The sequence below is a fragment of the Phodopus roborovskii genome, unplaced genomic scaffold (genome assembly GCF_943737965.1).
Source record: "Phodopus roborovskii unplaced genomic scaffold, PHOROB, whole genome shotgun sequence".
Taxonomy (NCBI): domain Eukaryota; kingdom Metazoa; phylum Chordata; class Mammalia; order Rodentia; family Cricetidae; genus Phodopus; species Phodopus roborovskii.
In genome coordinates, this window is record NW_026126578.1 from 1076872 (window position 1) to 1085056 (window position 8185).

Here is an 8185-nt window from a genome sequence, read left to right on the forward strand (position 1 = left end):
AAACACTGGAAAATAAAACCTATATGTCAAGTGGGGACTGAGGCAGCCAAGCTCATTACCAACCTTCTATCCTGCCTTTTTCACGGGTGCAATAAAATTTAAAGGTCTCAGGAATACAACAAAAAATAGGAAAATTGAAAGCTACACCCTTAAGCAGTTTCTACCAAACCACTTGCTGCCCAGTTTGCTATGTGTACCTAGCAATGCTTCCAAGGAAGGGGGAAAAAAATCTATTCTTCACCATATATAAAGAAATGATGACAAGAAACACACCTACCTCCAAGGAGAAAACTGCAAGCAGCCTTGCTTAGTAGGCAATCACTAATCTGAACCTGTACTTGTTCTCAACATTTAAGAAAAAAAAATGAACTCTAACTCTAAATCACCTGTTTTCCTATTGCGCCTTATCTAAAACACCAGTAATGCATTGCATTTCTCAACATAGCATTGGGGATATTTGACTTAGATTTCTAACTTTGACAACAATTATTCACCAATTAGATTGCACTGTGTATGCTTCACATGGTTTTTAGTTTTCTGTTTAACTTGAGCTAAATTTTCTATGTCCAACAAGTTGGGATGTGGTTGAAGAAAAACACTGAAAATTTTTTTTGGTTAGGAAAGAAAATTCTCAAATGGATAAATAGAAATGGCTAATGAACATTTTTTTTAAAAGTGGCCATCATCCTTTGCCATCAGGGAAATGCAAACTAAAACCACTACTTTGAAATCTCATCCCTATCAGAATGACTAAGATAAACAGAGTGGGATGGGAATGCTCACACCCCAAATGATGACAAATGCGGCCTTAGATGTGAGGAAAGAACATTCATCCACTTCTGGTGGGTGTGCAAACTGGCACACTGTGGAAATCAGCGTGGAGCGTCCTCAAAAAAAAGTAGAGATAGAGGTGCCATAAGATCTACCTCCACCAATCTTTGATATAGATCCAAAGGATTCAATGCTCTACCAGAAATACTTACTCAGCCACATTCATTTCTGCTCTATTTACAATAGCTGGGAAATAGAAACAGCCTAGATGTCCATGATTAATGGAAATTGAAAATATGATTCATTTGCACAATGAAATATGATTCAGCAGTTAAGAAAAATGAAATAATGAAATTTTCAGGTAAAGAGAGCTAGGAAAAACATCATTTTGATTGAGGTAACACAGACCTAGAAAGACAAATATCAGTTTTCCTCATATGTGGATGCTAGCTTTGATCTCATTTGTCAGCTTCATTCTCCCAGGTCCCACCCCTTCTAAAGTGGCGACAATAGGGAACTCAAATTTGCAAGCTGGCTAGCTGTGAGCTATAGGCTTGCTTAATAGACCTTGCTTCAAAAGAATAAAGAAAGCCAGACAGTTGTGGTGCATGCCTTTAATCCTAGCACTTGGTAGGCAGAAGCAGGTAGATCTCTGTAAGTTTGAAGCCAGCTTGATCCACAAAGCTAGTTGTAGGACAGCTAGGACTATTATAAAGAGAAACCAAAAAAAAAAAAAAAAAAAAAAAAAAAAGAATAAAGGGAAGAGATGTTGTGAAAAAGTCTTAACATCAACTCAGACATCAAAATGCACATGCATTGTGTGCACCTGGCATGTACACATACACATCCAAACACATATATACACATATACCACACAAATGTATGAAAAGAAGAAGAAAAAGTTATAAACTTCCAGATACAGTGGCACAGACCAATCACTCCCATTCTAAAAAGGAGGACTAGGAGACTGTCAAGAAGGAACATACCAAAGTCCAGGAGGATAACCACAAAACCCTGGAGGATAAGCACAATCCCCTGTAGGTATGTATCTAGGGCAAGTGATGTTGCAATTTGAGTTCCAAGTTGACTGAGTAGCTAAATTCCTATAGCCTTGAAGTTTGAGGTCCAAATGACCTTGTTTGTGGGCTGGAGCCATCCATTGCCTGAAATTTTCCATGGCAGACGTTCTATATCTCTAGCATTCCAACACCCTGGCATCTTTATTGCAGCTTGGGCTTTCCCCTCATAGCTTTCATACAGCATACTGTCTGGAGCATCCTGGAAGGACCCTGATTCTATTACACACTATCTAGCTTCATGGGCCTTCCTTTGACATATTGATGGAAATATCCATGACCCAAGACTGTTACATTCTATATGCATGCAACTAGCATCATGTAGACAGTACCAACGTTTATCATCAATCCAGTAATAGACAGGCCCTCTTGCTTCATGGCTTCAGTTTCCTCTGAGTACCTATGTGGCTAAGAATGATAAAATTAATCTTGCCTACCCAGTGCTATGCCAACAAGGATCACTGTCCCTCTCTTCTCAAGAGAAAGTCTTTTAAGTGAATTTATCTATTTCTATATTTAAGGTTATGATAGGTCATGAATTTCAGACATGAGACAAGCTTCACCCACCATTACTGGCCTTGAAAATGGTAAAGGAGAGCCACAAGCCAAGGAATACAGGGGCTTCAAAAAGTGAGAAAAGAGGGCAAGGGGCTGGCCAGATCTAGAGATACAGCACATCATCATGTGATGGTGTTTGAAAAAAAATTTTGAGGCAACTCTACAGCTTAAAGAAAATCCCATGGTTCCAATCAAATGGACCCAAGAAGCAAGCAGGTGTGGCTATCCTAATATCTAACAAGTTAGACTTCAAACCAAAATTAATCAAAAGAGATGAAGACGGTCATTTCATATTCATCACAGCAGAAATCCATCAGCACAAAGTCTCAATTCTGAACATCTATGCCCCAAATACAAAGGCACCCACATTTGTAAATGAATCACTACTAAAACTCAAAGCTCACATAAAACCTCACACACTTATACTGGGAGACTCCACTCTCACCACTAGAGAGGACCACCAGTCAGAAACTTAACAAAGAAACAAAAGAACTAACAGAAGCTATATCTTAATTGGGTTTAATAGACATCTATAGAACATTCCATCCAAACACAAAAGAATATACCCTCTTCTCAGCTCTACATGGAACCTTCTCTAAAATCGACCACATACTAAGCTACATAACAAACCTCAACAGACACACAAAAAAAATTGGAATAGTCCCCTGTATCTTATCAGACTACCATGCTTTAGAATTGGAATTCAACAACAACACAAATCGCAGAAACCTTACAAACTCATGTAAACTGAACAATGCAGAAATGCACCATACTTGGGCAAAGAAGAAATAAAGAAATTAAGGACTTCCTAAAATTCAACAAGAATGAGGATACAACATACCCAAACTTATGGGACACCTTGAAAGCAGTGCTACAAGGGAAGTTCATTGAACTAAGGGACCATATGAAGAAAACAGAGGATAGTCACATAAGAGAATTAACAGCACAACTGAAAGCCTTAGAACAAAAAGAAGCAAACTCACCACAGAGGAGTAGACACCAGGAAACAATCAATTGGAAGGCAGAAATCAATAAAGTAGAAACCAGGAAAACAATACAAAAAAATCAATGCAACAAAGATTTGGTTTTTCAAGAAAATCAACAAGATAGACAAACCTTTATCCAAACTAAAGAAACAGCAGAGAGAGAACATGCAAATTAACAAAATCAGAAACGAAATGGGGAACATAACAACAGACACAGAGGAAATCCAGACAATATTCAGGTCATACTTTCAAAACCTGTACTCCACTAAATTTGAAAATTCAAAGGAAATGGACAAATTACTGGATAACTATCATTAAATTATGAACAGACAAACAACTTAAATAGATCTATAACCTCTAACGAAATAGAAGCAGTCATCAAAATCCTTCTAACCAAAAAAGGTCCAGGGCCAGATGGCTTCAGTGCAGACATTCAAGGAAAAGCTAATACCAATACTCCTCAAATTGTTCCATACAATAGAAACAGACGGTTCATTACCAAACTCTTTTTATGAGGCTATAATCACCTTGGTACCCAAGCCAAACAAAGACACAACTAAGAAAGAAAACTATAGACCAATATCCCTCATGAACATTGATGCAAAAATACTCAATAAAATACTGGCAAACCAAATCCAAGAATACATCAGAGAAATCATCCACCATGACCAAGTAGGCTTCATCCCTGGGTTGCAGGGATGGTTCAATATATGAAACTCTATCAATGTGATCCACCATATAAACAAACTAAAGCATGATCATCTCCCTAGATGCTGAAAAAGCCTTCCACAAAATTCAACACTCTTTCATGGTAAAGGTCTTGGATAGATCAGGGATAACAGGAACATACCTAAACATAATAAGAGCAATATACAGTAAACCAACAGCCAACATCAAACTGAATGGAGAGAAACTTAAGCCAATTGCTCTTAAATCAGGAACAAGATAAGGCTGCCCTCTCTCTCTGTATCTCTTCAATATTGTACTTGAAGTTCTAGCTAAAGTAATAGGAACACAAAAGGAGATCAAGGGGATCCAAATTGGAAAGGAAAAAGTCAAACTGTCTCTATTTGCAGATGATATGATAGTTTACATAAGCGATCCAATAAACTCTACCAGGGAACTCCTACAGCTAATAAACACCTTCAGCAAACTAGCAGGATACAAGATAAACTCAAAATAATCAGTAGCCCTACTATATTCACATGAAAAAGGGGCTAAAAAAGAAATCAGAGAAACATCACCCTTTACAATAGCCACAAACAACATAAGTATCTTGGGGTAATGCTTACCAAACAAGTGAAAGACCTATATAATAACAACTTTGTGTCTTTAAAGAAAGAAATTAAAGAAGACATCAGAAAATAGAAAGATCTTCCATGCTCTTGGATAGGTAGGATAAACATAGTAAAAGTGGCAATCTTGCCCAAAAGCAATCTACAGATTCAATGCAATCTCCATTAAAACACCAGCACAATTCTTCACTGACCTTGAAAGCATAATAATCAACTTTATATGGAAAAACAAAAGACCCAGGATAGCCAAAACTACCCTGTACAATAAAGGAACTTCAGGAGGCATCACCATCCCGAACTTTTAGCTCTATTACAGAGCTATAGTCCTGAAAACAGTCCGGAAAAAATAGACAAGACCAATGGAATCAAATCAAAAATCCTGATATTAAACAACACACCTACACCTGATTTTTGACAAAACAGCTAAAAGTAAGCAATGGAAGGAAGAAAGAACCTTCAACAAATGGTGCTGGCACAACTGAATGATGGTGTGTAGAAGACTGCAGATAGATCCATGTCTATTGCCTTGCACAAAATTCAAGTCCAAATGGATCAAAGACCTCAACATAAATCAAGCCACACTGAACCTCTTAGAAGAGAAAGTAGGAGGTACTCTTGAACAAATCTGTATAGGAGACCGCTTCCTGAACATAACCCCAGCAGCATAGACACTGAGATCAAGAATTAATAAATGGAACCTCCTCAAAGTTAAAAGCTCCTGTAAGGCAAAGGACACAGTGGACAAGAACAAATGGCAGCCCACAGACTGGGAAAAGATTTTCACCAATCCTACATCTGACAGAGGGCTGATCTCCAAAATATACAAAGAACTCAAGAAACTAGTCAACAAAACACCAAATAACCCTATTAAAAAATGGGGTACAGAACTGAAGAGAGAATTCTCAATAGAGGAAATAAAAAAAGGCTGAAAGACACTTAAGAAAGTGCTCAACATCCTTAGCTATCAAGGAAATGCAAATCAAAACAACTTTGAAATACCATCCTACTCCTGCCAGAATAGCTAAAATTAGAAACACCAATGACAACTTATGCTGGAGAGGATATGGAGAAAGGGGAAGACTCCTCCACTGCTGGTGGGAATGCAAACTTGTACAGCCATTTTGGAGATCAGTATGGCTGTTTTCAGGAAAATGGGAATCAGTCTACCACAGGATCCGGCAATCCCCCTCTTTGGCATCTACCCAAATGATCCACATCCATGCAACAAAGACATGTGCTCAACTATGTTCATAGCAGCTTTATTTGTAATAGCAAGAACCTGAAAACAACCTAGATGATGCCTCTCAACTGAAAAATGGATAAAGATGTGGCACATCTACACATGGAATACTACTGTGCGGGGGGAAAAAAACAAAGGAATCTTGAAATTCGCAGGCAATAGATGGAACTTGAAGAAACCATCCTGAATGAGGTAACCCAGTCACAAAAAGAGGATCATGGTATGTACTCACTCATAAATGGATTTTAGACCTAGAGCAAAGGATCACCAGCCTCTAATTCACACCGCTAGAGGAACTAGGATACAAGGAGGATTCTAAGAGATTCATATAAGGTCCCTCACAGAAGGGGGATGGAACAAGTTCTCCAGAGCATACAGGGAGTGGGAGGGGGCAGTGAGTGGGGATGGAACTAGGAGAAAGAGGAGGGGAGATGAGGAAAGCATGTGGGACTAGGAATATTGAGTCAGGGGAGGAATAGAAGAGAAGACAGAGGAATAGAAGAGAAGACAGTGAAAGAGAGAGAGAAAGAGAGAGAGAGAGAGAGAGAGAGAGAGAATAAAAGAGGAAGCCATTAAAGGTTTGAAAAGAAAAATGAACCTAAAGAAATGTCCAGAGATCTACAAGACTGACCCCAAGTAACAATTTGATCAACAGTGGGCAGGCTACCATACATGCCCTTCCCTGATAATGAGATCAATGACTAACTTATCCACCATTATGGAGCCCTCATCTAATAGCTGATAGAAACAGAAGCAAACACAACTAAACACTGAGCGGAACTGAAATCCAGATGCAGAGAAGGAGGACAAGACCAGGCTACAGAAACTCATAGAGACAGTTTACCTGAATAAAGAGGAGCTAATGGGTCCCTAGACTGATAGCTGGGAATCCAGCATGGGACTGACTCAGACCCCCTCAACATGTGTCTCAGCTAGAAGGCCTGAGCAGTCTAAGGGACCTCATACAGTGCAACCAGGATGTATTCCTGGTGCACAAAAGGACCTTTCAGGCACATACCCCATGGAGGGTTACTCCCTTAACCTAGAGGCAGGAGAGAAGTCTTAGTCCCTACTCCAAAAGACTTGACAGATTTAGATGACCCCTCCTGAAGGGCATTACCCTTCATGTGGAGTGGCTAGTGATGGGAGGGGAGGGTGGTTGGGGTGCATGTGAGGGTGGGAGAGAGGGAAAGAGGGAGGGAGGGAGGAAGAGGGAACTGGGACCAATATGTAAAATAAAAATAAAAAATAAATTAACATAAAATAAACAAAAGAAAATCCCATGGTCATGTGAATCCACATACTTCTGAGAATGACTTAACACTGTTAATAAAGTAAATTATGAATGCATCAGGGATGTTGGCACAGACAGGGCAGCATCCGAGTAGCTACTTCAGTGCAGGGCCAACATATGCTACTATGGCCACCAGAAGTGGTTACAGGACTATAACAACCCCAAGGAGTCTCTGTGGAAAGATACAGGATTCAATATAAGCAATCGATGTCACCAACACTTGTATCATGGACACTGAATTGGATCACATGGAAGGGACTAGAGCATGCTGAAAAATTAATGCTATGCAAGTATCATTATATTGATGATAACTGTTTACAGAGGGTTAATCAAAATGAAAAAGCTCATTGGAAATGGACATAATCGTCTGTGGGAATGTCACATCATTGCTTTGTGACATTTTAGGAAGCTCAGGTATTTGTTCTAAAGTGATCTTCCTGGAGTAAAAGATAAAGATAATCTTGCCCAAGTCTTTAAGACATAATTGGCTTTTCTAGAAGCAAAATTAACCCTGAAATAAAGTAAGTGTCTGATCTCAATATGCAGAGTCATTTGAAATTGCTGATAGTAAATACCTACAAATTCTACATAATCACAAATAGAACTGAGAATATAGTTTAGGAATGGAGAGTAGATGTTAGGTAGAAAATAAGTATTCAAAAGCGACTCACTAAAGTTACTTAATCGGAAGTGAGAAATTATGTACATTGAATTGTTTTAAAAATATGACACAGAATTTTAATTGTAATGTATTCCATATATATATATATATATATATATATATATATATCCTAGATATTGCTATATTGATATAGTTCTTTAAACTGTAATGCAAATATTACATTTGATATTACAATGATTTACATCATTAAAGGCACTGAAGCTCAGTTACAGACTCAGTGATGGAGTTAGTTGTGCACAGTTGTCAGTGGTGCTGAGAACAGCCTGCTGTGCTGCTTCGCAGG

The 8185-nt window shown here is 38.6% G+C and overlaps 1 pseudogene; it reads left to right on the top strand.

Annotated features, from left to right (window-relative positions):
* Window positions 1-769: 769 nt before the first annotated feature.
* On the top strand, window positions 770-7704 carry LOC127236093 (ATP synthase subunit s, mitochondrial-like; annotated as a pseudogene).
* The last annotated feature ends 481 nt before the right edge of the window (window positions 7705-8185 follow it).